This window comes from Macrotis lagotis, chromosome 1 (assembly GCF_037893015.1).
Source record: "Macrotis lagotis isolate mMagLag1 chromosome 1, bilby.v1.9.chrom.fasta, whole genome shotgun sequence".
Lineage (NCBI taxonomy): Eukaryota > Metazoa > Chordata > Mammalia > Peramelemorphia > Peramelidae > Macrotis > Macrotis lagotis.
Window position 1 is genome coordinate 632,729,696 of NC_133658.1, and position 17,152 is coordinate 632,746,847.

The 17,152-nt window shown below is 33.1% G+C and overlaps 1 protein-coding gene and 1 pseudogene across 7 annotated transcripts in view; one reads left to right on the top strand and one right to left on the bottom strand.

Moving 5' to 3' along the window:
• Positions 1-17,152, top strand: part of KYNU (kynureninase) — a 179,242-nt gene that overhangs the window by 99,758 nt on the left and 62,332 nt on the right. The gene's annotated exons all lie outside the window — the stretch shown is intronic.
• LOC141507447 (golgin subfamily A member 7 pseudogene) lies at positions 5,690-6,649 on the bottom strand (annotated as a pseudogene).

Consider the following 17,152-nt stretch of genomic DNA (forward strand, 5'->3'; position numbering starts at 1 on the left):
TCATTCCCTTAATGCTGATGCAGCCAGGTCATGTGTAATCCTTACTGTGGCTCCTTGGTATCTAAATTGTTTCTTTCTGGCTGCTTGCAGAATTTTCTCTTTTATCTGATATTTCTAGAAATTGGCAACAACATTCCTTGGTGTTTTCATTTTAGGATCTCTTTCCAGAGGGGATCGATGTATTCTTTCAATAACAATTTTGCCCTCTGGTTCCATGATATCAGGGCAGTTTTCCATCACTAACTCCTGTTATATTAAGTCCAGACTTTTTTTTTCTCCTCAGTGTTTTCAGGGAGACTTATAATTCTCAGATTGTCCCTTCTTGTTCTATTCTTAAGGTCAGTGGTTTTGCTGATGAGGTATTTTACATTTTCTTCTGTTTTTTCTATTTTTTGATTTTGTTTAACAGGCTATTGCTGTCTCATGAAGTCATTAGTTTCCACAGGCTCTATTCTTTTTTTTTAGAGAAGAATATTCTTCATTTACCTTTTGCAACTATTTTTCTAGTTGGTCAATTCTATTTTTCAAAGACTTTTGACCAATTGAGGTTTTGAGAGTATTATTTTCTTTTTGCATTGGTCCAATTGTATGTTTCAGTGATCTATTTTCTTGTTGCAAGGTGTCTCTCCCAAATCTTCCAATTGATTTTTAAACCTTGATTTCTTTAAGGAAGTCTTTCTGTGCTGGAGACCAGATCATATTCTCCTCAGCAATTCTAGGTCTCTCTGAGTTAGGGTAATTACCTTCTAGGAATTTTTCTCTGGACCCCCCTTTCTTCTGGCTTTCCTTCATTTTACTAAGACCTCATGTTGCCAAGGGGCTGGTTCACTGAGATTTACTGTTGAGATTCCTAGAGGCTTTACTCACTGGCTTTAGTAACTCCAAGTGGGTTGGTCAGATGACTGTGTTGGTTGCTTTCTCTGGAGCGTCCATGACCTTAATTTGATGCCCTCTCCCTTAACTTGGAGTGGGTGGATGAAACTGTTGAGTATTTTTATCTTTGATCATCGGTGGATTTTGTCCTGGAGCAAGATAATTGCTCTCCCTATTCACAGCTGAGGGATGTCTTCTGCTCACAGTCTTGGAACAGAGGTGGGCTGTAATTGTGTTTGTTCTGGGAAGAGGCTTCTGCTAAAATAAAGCACATGAAATCTCCCTCTAGCTCTGTCGGCAAGCACCAGACTTTCAGTGCCACAACTAATGCCTCTGCTCCCTAGTTGGTCAATCAGGCTTGCCCTGCTTTTAGGCTTTCAGATTTTCAGCTCTAGTCTGCCCTGCTGATCAGGCTAGTGGAGCTCTCAGATTCTTGCCCACCCAGTCTCTGATCAGAATAATTGCACTTTCAGGGTTTCAGGATCTTGCCAGCCCCACAGATCAGGTTAATCAAGTTTTCAGGCTCTGACCCTGTCCTGTGCCCGCAGCAGAGTCAGGCCTCTGTGCCTAGTTCACCAAAAATCCCAGAGGATAAACCTTGAGGTAGATCTTCTTCTAGTTTCTCTTTCTGGGTTTTGTGGATTGAATGTCTGTTAAGAGGTTTATTTCATATTATTTATGAGGGAAGATCAGGAGATTAGCACTGTGTCTGTCTTCTCTGCTACCATAGTAGTTGGACTTTAGAAAAGCCTGGAAAGAGTTACATGAACTGATTCTCCAGAACACTGTACACTTTAACAGCAAAATTGTGTGATCATCAACTAAGATAGACAGATTTTTTCAGCAATATTCTGATCAAAGACTATCCTAAAAGATCTGTGACAGAAAATGCCAAACATATCCAGAGAAAGAACTGTAGAATAAGAATGAAGAGCAAAGCATATTCTTTTCATCTAGCTATTTATTTAATTATTTATTTTTGCTTTTTTACTTTATTTCCTTTTTTTTTGTCCAGATTCTTCTTTAACACTGTGACCTATATGGAAATAGATACATAACAGGATTGTACATGTGTAATCTTAGGGTAGTGGGAGGGAATGTTGGGAAGGAGAAAATTTTGCAAAAATTAATGCTGAAATTTATCTTTACATATAATTGGGTTTTTAAATTTTATTTAATTTATTTTTCCAACTCCATACAATGGTAGTTTTCAACAATCATTTTTTTTTACAAGGCTTTGAGTTTTACTTTTTCTCACTCTGTCCTATTCCTACCCTCTCTCCCTGACAGAAAGCAATCTAATATAAATATAAATCTTTACCCAAATGATACTATTCTTTATTTTAAAATTAAATATATTCAATACATTTTACCAATAATCTATAGGTTCTGTTCTCTCATTAGCAACTGTGATCATAGTATTTTTCCTTGAGCAAGACAGGTGAGTTTCCTGTAGAGATGACCTCATTTCTATGTTGGTTTTTTTTGGTTTGGTTTTTGTAAGACAATAGGGTTAAGTGACTTGCCTAAGGTCATTAAACTAGGTAATCATTAAGTGACTGAGAGATCACTTGAACTCAGTTCCTCCTGTCTCTAGGGCTGGTACTCTATTCATTGGGCCACCTAGCTGCCCCATTTGTATGTATCTTAATGGGAAGAGGAGACAAACAGAATGTAACTATTATCATCTAGTAAATATGATAGCCTTTGAGTCAGTTCTATTATATTTTTGTAGCATGCTAAAGATTTGCTATAGAATGGATTTCAGAATTGCTTTTTCTTTGAATACTTACCTTGGGTACCTAGAAAAAAAGTGGAATCAATTAAATTTTGTTAACATCAGGAGATAGTTTGGTAATTTGATGATAACTATAAAAGCATAATAAATTACTATATAAAGATAATGTTTTCTTAATTTAGGTATAAAATTTTATGCAGCAAAATAAAGGAAGGCATTTAATGATCTAGTTAATATATACCTTTTATCTGTTCTAAGAAATTTAAGAACTTATTCTGTCTCTAAATAAATTACTAATTTACAGTATGACAATTGAATTGTTAACCATTCTTGGTGTATGTGGATGTAGAAGGAAAACAACGTTGTTATCATTTATTTAACTTTTTTAGTCTATATATTCTCGGAGTAGAAATGGTAGGTAGAGCTTCAGTTTTTATCTGAAATACTAAAATAACTCATTCATCAGCAGTTCCTAATATTAGAGAGGTACAGAGGGCTATGGTTTGCCCATGTTTGTGCATTTAGTATTAATGAGGGAGTAGGATTTAGACTGAATTTTTCAACACACAAAGGCAGTCATTTATCTACTATACGTTACTGTATCCCCTGGCTAATAATTATACCTAACATTTATATAGCTCTATAAGTATTGAAAGTCACTTTATATCTTTTATTTGATCTGATCTTCATGGTCTTTATTATTTCCATTTTTCAGATAAAGAAGCTAAAGTTGAGAAAGGTTAAATAACTTGTCCAGGATCTTGGTTAAGTAACTAGCCCATTAGTTGTAAGAGGGTGAGGAATATTATGAACTCATATTTTCCTGATTAAATGTCCATCCCTTATATCACATATTGCTTTAAAATTTCTACTTTAAATGGAGTACCCAAATCTGAAACAAAGTATTTCAACTAATATTCAACTATTTTTAATGATAAACAAATTGTATGTAAACATTATTAAGTGATGAGATTAATATCTTTTTAAAGCCTAGTTATCATATCCAGTCCCTGAAACTAATGAATAGAAGTAATAAAAAATGAATCTTACACTTTTATCAACCTCGTATAAATTTCAGACCAGAAATTCAAAGTGGTTTGATGGATAACTATAATGTATTATGGCATATATAAATGTTATACGTTCTTAATTTAGATAATAAATATTAAGCACCAAAATAAAGAAAGGGCTTTAAGTGCTTAGTATACAATATGTAAAAATCTACATAGGGACAAGTAGCACACATGAAGACTTTTTTGTCTTGTTTTTACATCTTTTTTCTGAGTAACCAGGAAAATATACCTCATTTATGCTTTTTTTTAATTAAAAATTCTTTTGTTACCTATTGTCAAAATTGTTCCCCTAGAATTTTGTAGCTTTGGAGTTCATCAACTAACAAAATCCTCCTGTTTAAAGCCTCATATGTCCTTCCTTTTGCTGTCATGCAAATCCTATTACTATAGCCATGTCAATTCCCTACATTTATATCAAATAATTTTTCAGTCAGTCTCAATGTTAATTGTAGAACCAGAATATAATTCTAATAAATGTGATAGACTAATTTTTCTGTATGATGCCATAACCTTTATTGAAATATGTGCCAATTTCTTCTAATTAATTTAAAATACTAGCATCTTTTTCATAACTAATGCAGTATAACTTTTGTACTGTCTGTGACCTAGATATAGAACTTGTTCAGTAAAAATCATATCCTTTTGGCATCTTAACAAACTATATACAAAGAGGTATTTGAGTTCATATGTGAGAAGGGTCAGGTTCAAGCAGGTCATAGGATCTTTGAGGTCATCTATGCCAGCCCAGTCCTCTTTTTACAGATACAAAGTTGAGGTCAACAGATTTTAAATGATGTCTTTGAGTTCATACAAGCAGTAAGCAGATTGGGAAAGGAGACAGAAAGAGCATCACAGATTAGGGGATGGGATGGGATTTTTTCCTTGTAGAAGATACTCTAGCATCAATCTCTACAAGAAAAGATACATCTTTTTTTTAAACTGTTTTCTTTAATTTGTTTATCTTCATTCATATGTACATATATATCTTTAAGCTTCAAAATTTCCTTCCACCCTCCCTTCCCAACCACCTCCTGTCAGTGGTTAACAGTCAGTTTTGCATTTTACATACATAATTTTGATAAACATATTTACAGATTAGTTATTTTCTTTTTTTTATTTAAGAAAATGCATTAATATTTGGGCAAAGTTATTGCAATGGGTGTGAAAGGCAGACAGACATACTGTTACAGGCTATAGAAAAACAAAAAGGGTTTTATACAATTAAAATATTAAACAAGCTTCTTGGGATTTAGATGAATGACTAACAAATCCATAACAGAAATTAAATCTGGAAGATTAGATCCAGTTTTAGCACCTACAATATCACTGGAAGTAGAACTTTAATTTTTTCTTTCTTTTCTAGTAAATAAATTCCTTAGCTCTTCCCAAAGAACAATCCTCTCAAATCATAATGATTAACTTAATTTCAAGGTCTTGGAAAACACTGCCATGTAGGTAAAAGAAAAACAAATATTAACTTAGGTTTTGGGGAATTTTACTCAGGAAACATTCATATTATTTTACCTGAACTAATTACAAGATCTATGTGCATCCTGAATACTGAATTAAAATGAAAAGTTTATGATTCATAAGTTTTGCCAGTGGAAATAGTTAAAAACGAGCACATACATACAGTATTATTCCTACCAGATTATTTTCTCCATAAGTTATATTTATAATAAAGCCATAAGGAAAATGTTCGTTACACTTGCTTATTACACATTAAGGGACAGAGCAAGGATGTCTATGGGTCTGATGGTTTAGCATCCACTTTATTGTGCTTACATAGTTTTAATAAAACAAGCAACACATACTACATCCTCCCAACATTCATGGCAATGCAGTAATGATATAAAATTCTCCAAGGAGAATCAAGGTAACTGGAAATCACATGAAATACTGGTTCACTTGGTAATAAGTGCTACATTAAAAACAAATAGCATATACATTATCTTTCCAATGACTTCAATATGAGAAACCAACACTAGAAACAGATCTTCTGGCAATCCTGTGAGTTCTTTGAAGTCTGGGAGATGTATCAGCGGGTCACAGGCATAGCTTAACCCTCAGCAAAAAACATGCCTGGAAGAAAAAAACATTCTTCAATTCAGGGGAAATGAAACCAAACCTGGATATGACTTGCTGAAATCAAAAAACCACCTGGTAGAGATGACAGCATAAATACTGAGCAGAACCAATAGTCCTGGTGGCAGATAAGAAATGGATTTTGGATTGGGCTGATATACACAGCTCATCATCTTATTAAATTGTTTTGAATTAAAAAAGTGAAATGCTTCATTATATTTTCTCAGAAATAACTACAAAGATTACAGAGTCCTACATAGTTTAAAGACACAAAGTGGATGCTAAATGACTAGATGTCACCCCAGGAGCGGAATTTTAGAAAGTTAGTTTTTGGAGTAGAATGGCACCGTGGCTCTGGCAGCAGATACAAAGGAATGATGCTTGGAGAGGAGGTAGGGGACACTCTGCAGTTGGCCGGTGGACAGAAGAGAGTCCCATTCTGAGATGGACTCTTAGACTCCACGATTGATCTTCCACTGCTCATGCCTCTGTCTTTGTAAATGGTAATTTCAATAACACCAAGTCCTCTCTCAATTGGGTCTGTCAGAAGAAGGCCCTGTGGAGCATAAATCTTCTCATTCTGTTCCTGAATATACTTGGTGATTTTCTTCAGAATCTTCTCATAATGTGTTTCCATGCACAAAAAGATAGTATATGCTGTCAAATAAGCTAGACAGCCTTCAAGGTAAGATTGGCCCCCAAGCTTTTCTGCTTCTGCATAAAGATTATTTAGAGTATGAACTGTTTCTTCAAACTGCTGCCGATCAATCCAGTTCTCCAACTCGGCAGGGAACTTGATCTGGAACTGGCACCAGGTGCCGCTGCTGTAGTCCCGCTGGATGAAGACCTTGCTGGACACGGGAGCCTGCTGCGGCCTCATGGCGGGCGGGCCGAGCTACGCTGCGCCTTTGCCCTCCAGCTGCTGTCCCGTGGCCTCGCCCCTCAGATTAGTTATTTTCAATGGGAAGAATTAGGATTAAGGGAAAGAGATACATAAGATAAATTTTATAAAGAGTTCATCAGATTCTGAAGGGATTTTTTTTTGTGTGTGTGCCTGTTTTGCTTTATTTTGTTTTCCTTCCTCTGGATAGGTATAACATTGAGCATAGCCAGTCTAATACAGTTGTCCTAGCTCTCTGAACTGCTGAGAGATGCTGGTTCCATCAGGGTTGTTAATCTCACAATGTTGTTGTTGATCTGTATATTATTCTCTTGGTTCTGCTCCCTTTGCTGAGCATCAGATCCCATAAGTCACTCTATGCTTCTCTAGAGTCCGACTGCTTATGGTTTCTTAAAGAACAATAGCATGCCATAATATTCATGCACCATAACTTGTTTAGCTATTCCCCAATTATTGGGCATCTCCTTGATTTCCAATTCTGTGCCACTACAACAAGAGCTGCTATGAATATTTTGGAACATATAGGACTCCCCCTCTTTATTAATAATTTCTTCTGGATATAAAATTAGAATTGGAATTGCTAGATCAAAGGGTATGAACAGTTTTATTGCTCTTTGGGCATAGTTCCATAATGCTCTCCAGAAAGGTTGGATCCATTCATGTCCCACCGGCAGTGCATCAATGTCCCAATTCTCCCACACCCTCTCCAATATTTATCATTTCCCCTTTTTCTCAGCTGGACTAATCTGATAGGTGTGAAGTGCTTCCTCATGGTTATTTTAATTTCCATGTCTCTAATAAATAATGATTTGGAGCTTTTTTTTATTTGATTATATATAGTTTTAATGTCTTCATTTGAAAACTGTCTGTTCATCCTTCGTCCATTTATGAATTGGGGAAAAGATACACATTTCTACCTCTTTTAACATAGTTGTGTTAAAAATGCTAATGTATTGGCTAGACCAGGATATATATATATATATATATATATATATATATATATATATATATATATTTGTGTGTGTGTATGTATATATATATTAAATGATTATAAATTGAGAGATGGAAGGAACCTCAGAGGCCAATTGGTGCTTGTTGAACAAAAATGTGCACATTTTTATGCAATATGCATGTGAACTTCCTAATAGTCTTATGCTCTTAAATGCAATACATGAAACTGCTAAATTTCATTTTATTTAATTACATGTTATTTTTATTCTATGCCTCATAGCAGTAGGATTTAGGATTGAATTTTGTGATTGTTATCATTACTATGTGCCATCATATGAAGCACAATGGGGTTAAGTGGCTTGCCCAAGGGCACACAGCTAGGTAATTGTTAAGTGTCTGAGGCCAGATTTGAACTCAGGTACTCCTGACTCCAGGGCCAGTGCTCTATCTATTGTACCACCTAGCCACCCTGTTTGGGGTTTTTTTTTTAACTATCAAATTAGTCAAAACCCAACCCGGAAATTGGCTCTCTATTGCAATGTCTTTTGAGCTGGACGTTTGAAGTAAACATTGTAATATTTACCAATGATAATTTTTAATTCAGTAGACACTGATTAAGTGACTATTTTGTGCAAAACCAGATGTAATTTGGTGTAATGAAGAGTTTCAAGTCTTGACCTTTGTTCATACTAACTGAGAGACTATGGGACTAGTCATTTACACTTTCAGTGTTCTCAATAATTCTAAATCTCTTTTTTAAGAATTTTCTCACACTAATGAAGTCACAAATCTGATTTTTAAAAAGTGGGGATTCCTAAGAATATCAAAAAACCCCAAAATAATGCCTTCCCTAAAGTCAGGAGATATATGTTTTAAAAATATAAACAATTACAACAAAATTTGAGTGAGCATACATTAATAACAAAGGAAGATTAGATTGGATCTAAGTTATAACTTGAAGGGAGTCAAGAATTTTGAGTTTGTCATACTTAACTTTGAACATTGTTTAACTTATATGCTTATATTTTTAAAAATTACATTTGACTCTAGTTAATTTTTTAAGAATTCATTCCCCTTTAAAGCAAGTTGATTTTACTCACTAATAAAACTTGTATCACTTTTCAGTCTAATTACTCCTATACATATGTGATCTCATTGTCAGTATTCCCAACAGTGATACATATTGTAGCTAATTCATATTTTCCATCCTGTGTAAATTTCCTATATCATACCATTGATTCAGAATTCCTAATTCCTCACAATTCTTTCCATTCCTTAAGTCCATTCTTTTGATCTCATGTAGATGGTGCTCTGTAATTCATATGCAACACTCCTTCTGGGATATATCCCCTGTCCACAAAGGTTAAGTTCCCAGGGGATGGTTACTAACTTGTTTTCTAGAAGTAATCCTATAATTAGCTGTTCCACAACTATAATTTATAAGCCCCCACCAAGTGTGCTTCCAATTAATAATCAGGCAATACACTCAGCTCTCTCCAGAGGCATAAAATTAAATGGCATGGTAAGAATCTTCATTACAAAACTCCCCTTTCCAATAAACCTGGAGTTCCCTCTTTTATAATTGCCCAGAGCACCCTTGGGAAGACTGTGCCCAAATGTAAGAATCTAATAATAATAATAGTGAGGAATATCTGTAGGATATGTATATAGCAAAATTAATTTACAATTTCTGACACTCTCTATAAAGTCCTTATGTGGGATTTTCATTTTTCTCCTCTTCTCCACAATTTGCTTCTCAGTTGCAAAGGGTATTCATTCTTAAAGCTGTTGCCTCCATTACGCAACAAACTTTCTCTCTCTCTCTCTCTCTCTCTCTCTCTCTCTCTATTTAAGAGCATGTCATTGTTTCTTTGTATACATTTGCTGTGATCTAGAAAGAGATTAGCAAACTATTGCCCATGGATAAAATCTGAAGATTGCTGCCTATTTTCAAACAGACTTTGAACTAAAAATAGTTTTGTTTTTTCTTTTTTACATTTTACACACAATTAACTTTATTTAGGATGAAAAAAAAATCATTAGTCCATACAAAAACAAGGTAAGAATTAGATTTGCTTTGCAACCGATAGTATGATGACCCTCCCCCCCCCCCCACCTAGTAATTTCTCTCCAAATCAGATATTGGGAGAAGGAGAGAGATGTTCCTGTATGTTTCAAATGCACATATAGTTTAGCTATACAAAGTATTTAGGTGTATGAATAACTTGCTTTTTGAGCCGATTACATAATTCCTTTCCTGTCTCCTGAGGTCTAAAAAAATGGATTAAACCATAGACTCAACTCTAAAGTCATTGTGCACCATCATTGACAGGAAGTGATTTCATTCTAGGTCTTCTGTGATGTAGACCCCTTTCTTCTCCACATGAAATTCCTAAAGATTAAATGCCTTATCAATTGGGTAATGAATAAACAAAATTTAGTATATGAATACATTAAAATATTGCTATATCATAAGAAGCAAATATGTAAAGATAGATGAACTAATAAATTTTTTAAAAACAGACATAATCACTACAGCAATGTATATGCAAGTAACAATAAGAAACAAACTGAATTCTTTCTAATTATATTGATCAAACAAATCAAAGAAATGAGGAGAAAATACAAATCTATACATTATTTGTATTACATGTCAATCTTTGAGTGTGGAACATTGTATATACTACCACACTTGGTTGATGATTTCGTTAATTTTGTTTAAATATCCCTTTCTTCTTTTTTTATTCTTTGTTTCAAGACTCTGTGTTACAGAAACATTGTGATACTACAGAGAGAGTTGTTCTAGATTTGGACTTAGAGATCCTGGTCATGAAAGCTGTTTCTATTAATTACTGTACCTCTATGATCTGAACAAATAACAATGAGGGGTAGGTAGACTATGAGGGGATACAAATAGATTTTTTTTTCCCTTTGCATTTTATTCTTACTTTGGAATAAAAGTGAAAGAGAAAAATAACAACTGTTCCAGGCAAATGGTGAAAAAATGAAATTTGACCTTCAAAGTTTACTTTGTTGGGTTAGTTATAAAGGATATAGAAACATCCATCCTTCTGCAAAACTTTAGTTAGTATTGTTTCAGTTCTCTTTCATTTTCTGCTTCCTCTGAATCTTTGATTCTTCCCTAATGTGAAAATATTAACTTTGTCTCTCATGCATCTAAAATGACATATATCCCTGAAATTTCATTACAAAATGCCAGCTAAGGAAAGGCAAAAAATTTAGCAAACTTGTTTCACTTTATTAGATTACCAAACCATGTAAACCATGCTAATTTTCAAGTATAAGATAGCAAAAGGCATTCAGAAATCAAGTAGATTGTCACATCATTACTTTGTACCTATATACATAAGAAAAAAGAGTAATCTTGAAACCTCATATTTCATGAAAGGTGTCAAAAATATACTTTGTTTTACTATCTTTAATATGAATGAGACCTATGGATAACAAAGTCTAAAGTCCTGAATCCTGCACTTCTCCGTCACTTCTCTTGCTGTGTTTTCTGTGATAAGCACATGTATACCTAGCAAATCCAGGTGTGAAACCTATTTTAATACAATGTGTGGTAATCTTGAAGTACAGAAATATATTAGTAATTACTTTTTTAGTTTTATATTTTTCTTTTTTTAGGTTTTTTTTTTGCAAAGCAAATGGGGTTAAGTGACTTGCCCAAGGCCACACAGCTAGGTAATTATTAAGTGAGTCTGAGACTGGATTTGAACTCAGGTATTCCTGACTCCAAGGCCAGTGCTTTATCCACTACACCACCTAGCCACCTCAGTTTTATATTTTTCTTGGTGAAACATATGCAATAAAACAGGCAGTTAAATTATCTCTAGTACTACTTCCTAGTACATCATTACTTTTTACTATGGTACCAAAAAAGGAAGAAAAAGAAAAACAATACTGTAACAGTAGGAAGAGAGTTCGATTTGGAGTCTAAGGGAAAAATATTCTTATCCTGGATCATTTATTTACTACTTTCACTTAACTATTGTGGGCCTCAGTTTTTTCTTTATTAAAATGCAGTTGGACAAGTTGGCTTCTAAGGTCATTTCTGTCTCCAAAGATATAATGTATGATTCTAAGGAGTCATGTGCTCCTCAGTATGTTTGAATTACAGGTCTACCCATTATTTCCAGGTCAAAACTACTATATCTGATGACTCAGTTGTTTTCCAAGTATTTTCCTCAGAACTCTCTTGAACAAAATTTTTCTTTTCCCTGCATTCACCCTATATAAACATTGCAAGAAAGCTTCATCATCTGCCCTTCTTTTTCTACAGATGCCAATTTTCCTTATCCATGGTCTCTTCATATTGCCTGTTCTTCGAGGTTAAGTTAAAATCTGCAAGTTTCTTCATGATTCCCGCTGACCTTCGGAAGATCAAAATATGTAGATCACAGTTATGTCATGTTCATAAGTTTTGATCATAATATCTTCTTAGCATAGCCATCAATTAACATGAGAAAACAATAATAATTTATATATTTAAATTGAAAGGTTGATAGAATGGATTCATTCCTTTGAAACCTAGAACTACTTATCCATTCACTGCAGGCTACTATTTTATTCATTTAACTGTGAAGACAGAAATATATTACATCCTCTTAGGGCAAGATTCTATTGCTCTATTGACCAACTTCAAATATATCCCAAACAAATACTGAATATTCCATTTTAAAAAATAGAACTTTATGCAAGAAAGATGACAGTTATTTTCCATATTGTTTGAATCAAAACAATAAATTATAAGGGGAATTGAATGAATCACACTTACTCATGCCATCTTGTGATTCAATTCTGGAGCTAGTTCAATTGTGGCACTAGTACAAATTCAGTCTTTTTTGAGAAAACTTTATTCTATTGTATAAATTTTTTTTTTAGATTTTTCAAGGCAATGGGGTTAAGTGGCTTGCCCAAGGTCACATGGCTAGGAAATTATTAAGTATCTGAGGTCAGATTTGAACCCATGTAGTCCTGACTCCAAGGCTGGTGCTCTATTCACTGCGCCACCTAGCCTCCCCATATTTTATAAATTTTTTGAAAGTCTTTTGCATTGTTTGAACCCAGTCTTGGATGACTGGAAAGCCAGACTTACTTTACTTGCTGCTTAGAGATTCATTACTAAGGAGGTCGGTTATGAAGACCAGAAATTCAGTCAAATGCAAAGGTTGATACAATTATACATCTCAAGCAACCCATATATTTCATCTGAAAACTGGCCTCCTGTTCTGTCAATTATTGTTTTCGTGATCCTTTGATTGAATATAGATATACTTCTTTTTCTGATTTCAGGAAATTGTACCTGTTTACTCTTTCTTTTCTGTCTTGTAACGTTCCTGATCTTTCTTCCAATTAGAAATCAGATTACCCATTTTTTTCTATTCTGTTAATCATTTTCTTTTAATTAATTGGTCTTACTTTATTAATAGTTTTGAACATATAAAAATCTGTCACCTTCTATATTTGGGATCCTGTATCAAAGCTGCAGAGCTCTGGTTCCAATCTGTTATTCACTTGGCATCCATTGCTTTATATCACAATATCCTTGGAAGCTTGAACTTTGTTTCCTCAGTCATTTCATCTTTTGTCCACCACAATACACACTATTAATAATAGTAAGAGAAAATAAATAAAAGATGTTATGAAGGACTTAAACGAGATATCATGAGATTTTCTACACAGTGCTCTCACTTTTCTGATCAGTGCTTTCTCTCTCCCTTTACTCATTATGGTCTATTGTACATAGCACCTATTATTTATCTTAATATAATCCATAACACTGAGTAGAGGACTTTGCACAAAGTATATATCTTAATCAATATAAAATTAGATTAAATTGAAAGTGAGGATTGCTAAAGCTGTTCTAAGAAGCTACCAATTCTCCTTTGCTAGATATCTTTAACGATTGAATAACTAGTTGATATCTGAATATTACTAGAGCTGAATGGGGTATTGAAATGTCAAATGATTCAACTCTCTACTCTAGGCAGAAATCTACTCAATTCATGCCATACCAGTGCTCATCTGTCCTTCTATTAAAGACCTACAGTTTCTATTTTAAAAGTCCATCATTTTTGGAAATACTTCATCTTTTCTTCTTTTTTTTAAAATCATAAAATTACTTTGGTGTATCATATTCAGCCTCTAAATATGCCCAGTCCTCCATGACCTCTAGCTCTTTCCTGTCATATTTATTTTTACATGAATATTTCTCATATTGTATATAAAGGAATCTTCATAAGCATTCCAATAAAGTATAGTTCAATTAGTAGAGGTACTAAATTAATTCTCTTCATACATTGCAGTCCAAGTCTGTGATGATGATGATGATGATGATGATGATGATAAAGCTAGCATTTATATAGTGCTTACTATTGGCAATCACTGTACTGAACATTTTACAATTATCATATTATTTGATCCTCACAGCAACCCTGTAAGGTAGGAGGTCTTATTATCACCATCTTACAGATGAGGAAACATAGGCATACAGAGGTTTAGTGCCTTGGGCAGGTTGATACATAATTCATTTTAATTAAAAAAAGGGATTTTTTTATTCTTGAAAAAATTAGTAAAAAGTTTTCAGGATATCATACATATAGTATTGTTTATTTTCCCATTTAGACAAATTTTTTAATGAGGTAAAATATGAATAAGTTGAATAAGTAACGAATTGGTGAATGGACCATACTTACGACTTATTTAGTTCTTCTAATTTATGTCATAATTAAGTATTGACAACAGTATATTACATTCGTATTGAAGTAAAATAAATAAAATATTTAAAAGTTTTGGAATTTTAATAAGATGCAGATACAATACACCAGAAGTAAATTTAATCTGAATATAATGAACAATGATGAATTCTTCTTTGAGGACAGCACATTTTTAAAGACATTACTTCTGCATATTGTATATTAAAAATAGCAAAACAACAGAGATTCTTTGAATATTTCTTTAGATTTTTAGTTAATAGAAAATTCAATTATATTATTAGGAATTTATATTTCAATAGGAAAGGCTGAGATGTGCACATTTGGGTTGTAAAAAGTGTTGATGAAAACACGAATGTATGGTCAGAATGACTAACATTTGAAATTTCTGGTGTGTTAGCGATAAAAACAATTTATAAATCATAGTTTTTTAAAATATTCAATTTAATCATATTGCACAACTTGTAAAGTGACTCTGGTTTCTTTTATAAACTATAAAAATAATCTATAACTGACACTCATGCAGAAATGACAGCATCATTTTTCTCCATTTTAACAAACTTAGATGCTTCTCTAAGGGGACTTCATTTGAAAACCATTTTAAATGCTGCCACCTAGTGAATTTTGGGAAGAATAGCCTTTTGATTTTTGCTTTTATCTTTTCAAGTTTCAAAGACCATGCCTGCCCTTATAAAATTTTAGAATTTCAGAAATGGAAAACATTTCAGAAGTCATATAGTTGAACCCCATACCTGAAATGTGAATCCCTTCTAAAATACCCATAAGCAATGGACATTCAACCTCTGCTTGAATTTCATTAGTCATGGAGAATATACCATTTGTAGGAGCATATTAAATGTGAAAATCTGAATAAGATGACTTTTTTGGTTTGTTTGGGTTTTTTTTTTATTTCTCCCCCTTATTAAGTGAAATACTCCCTCCCTGTGACTTATTTTTCTTTTAGCAGATGAAACTGAGATCTCATTTTCATTTATTTAGGACATAACTTCTTCAGGTCATATGACTTTAATTCACTGAGAGTTGAGAAGAATTACTTTATTATGACTTTGTTTTATCTTGTCTTTCAATTCACTTAATTCTTTTTGTTCCATGTTCTTAAATTTGAGGATCATTTTCTTTGTTGGAAAAAAGTGAGAGTTGCATAGATCTCAAAGAAGGTAACTTTTGGAAGGGAAGGAAGGGAACTTACAGGTGATTAAATCCAACCCCTTCATTCTGCAGATGAGAAAAATAAGACTCATTGAGAAGTTAGTGAACCAAGAATATACACAGTAAGTCAGAGACTGACCTGTCTTGAAGTTAGGTCTCCTGAATCCCAATCTAAGAGAATTTCATATCAAGATGGCAATCTCTATTATGTCAGATTAGTCAAATTTTAATTAGGTACATGTTCATAGCTACTCATGTGGGAAGTAAATTGTGTGCATGTTCCAATACATTGCATATTAGTGTTAATGAATGTCAAAGAAAATGAAATGCCACAAAAGCTGAGTATTTAAATAATAAAACATACATTTCCATTTTCCAAAGAATCACTGCCCATTAATGATTTATAAAAAAATGAAAGTAATTAGTTTTTTATCATCAATAAAGTTTTTAATGTTTCTACATTTTGACATTGTAGAAAAGGTTTTTGACTGGTATAAAGTTGCATTATTTTACTTTTTAAATAAATATTATTCCTCAGAGATCAAATTAGAATATTTGCAAATATAATCTTTTTTAAATCAACCAGTAAGTATATATTCAGATTTTACTGTGATCTGGTCATTTTTCTGATCACTAGTGATAGAAAGGCAGAAGAATTCATGTACCCAAGGTACTTACATCCTAATGTAGAAGAAAAAGTAAATAGTACATACAGGATATATTCAGAGTTTATGTAATTCAAAGTATCATTCCAGTGAATTATGTTTCAGAAATTCAGATTTTTCATATTTCTGACCTACATAAAGTAGAAGCTTAGGTAGTATTTTTTTTGATTTATACATATTTTCAATAGCAGGTACAGAATATTAAAATGATTTTTATATGAACTTTATCTTTGTAAACATCCAACCTTAGTCATCCTTTGAATAGGAATGCCTTATATGTAATTATTTACAAAATGTTTGAACCTAGACTTAGTCATTTGATTCATATAACAACTGCTGGAGCAATTGTCATTCCCATTTATAGTTGAGGAAACTGAGGCTGAGAATTTAAATGATTTAACAAAAGTTCCAATACTAATAAGTCCTTAAGTGAGAATTAGAACCTGGGTTTAAGGCTTATTTTTAGTTCATATTTTCCAGTAAGCCATGAGATTAATTACTCTTTGATAATTTGAAAGTGTGCTAGTTGAAGGAATATTACTACTGTGTGCCATCTGTTCTTTAAAAACTAACCCAGACTTTTTGGAAGATAACAGTGAAGATTAAGACAAAATTCCTCTCCTCAGATAGCTTATAGTCTAACTAGAAAAACAAAACAATATAAATGAAGCAATATAGTATTGTAAATAATTGGGTAATACATTAGGGGGAAAAATTCCTTTAAGGGTATTTTTCTTTGATGTTTTAATTAGATCACATCCTTAGTAAGGTTTGTGACTTTGCCCAGCCCTCCCTCACTTAGTTCAAATTCACTTGCGTGTCATGGCATCTTCTCCCTGATGTCTTAGTCGTCTTGGAAAATGAAGGACAAACAACAATTTCATCCTTAATAATATTCCCTCAACTAGCATAATTTCAAATTATTAAAGAATCTTAAAAACCCACTAAAGTATCTTTTG